Below are 819 nucleotides of genomic sequence, written 5' to 3' on the forward strand. Positions count from 1 at the left end.
CCTGGAACTCACTTTGTAGACCAGGCTGGCCTCGAACTCAGAAATCCGCCTGCCTCTGCCTCCGGAGTGCTGGGATTAAAGGCGTGCGCCACCACGCCCGGCTCAAGAATGTTTTGATGTCGGGCAGTGGTAGCATTCGGGAGGATGAGGCAGTTGGGGTCTCCAAAGTTCGAGGCCAGCCTGATCTACAGAGTGAGTTCCAGGACAGCCAGGGCTACACAGAAGGACCCTGTCTCAAAAAAACCTAAATAAATAAATAAACAAAATGTTTCCTTTTTTTTTTTTCAATTGTAACTTCAGAATACCTTTTTACTTAGCAATTTTCAAAATTTAAAATATTTGTGGCTCTTGCTTCTTTTGTCTCTTACTAGCTTACTCTTGCCTCTCTCCCCCTTCCCCCCCCCCCCCCCCTTCATGTGGCCATGGCCAGCTTCTACTTCTCTACTTCTCTCTCCATCTCTCTGCCTTTCTCTGCCTCTACTACCCTCTTTTTTTTGTTGTTGGTGGTGGTTTTTTTTGTTTTTTTGTTTTTTTTTCGAGACAGGGTTCCTCTGTATAGCCCTGGTTGTCCTGGAACTCACTTTGTAGACCAGGCTGGCCTCGAACTCAGAAATCCGCCTGCCTCTGCCTCTACTGGGATTAAAGGCGAGTGCCACCACCGCCCGACTTCATCTCAATTTCTTGATGGAGGTTCTAAAATCTTTTTGTCTCAAGACTTCATAGTACAGACAGTCCAAATGTCTTTAGGAGAAATGCAATAGGAAGTTACATGTTGCACATAAATGGCCTTTTCGCCTCCCTGTGTTAGTTTCCTATTGC

This window comes from Mus caroli, chromosome 10 (assembly GCF_900094665.2).
Source record: "Mus caroli chromosome 10, CAROLI_EIJ_v1.1, whole genome shotgun sequence".
In the NCBI taxonomy this organism is placed as follows: Eukaryota; Metazoa; Chordata; class Mammalia; order Rodentia; family Muridae; genus Mus; species Mus caroli.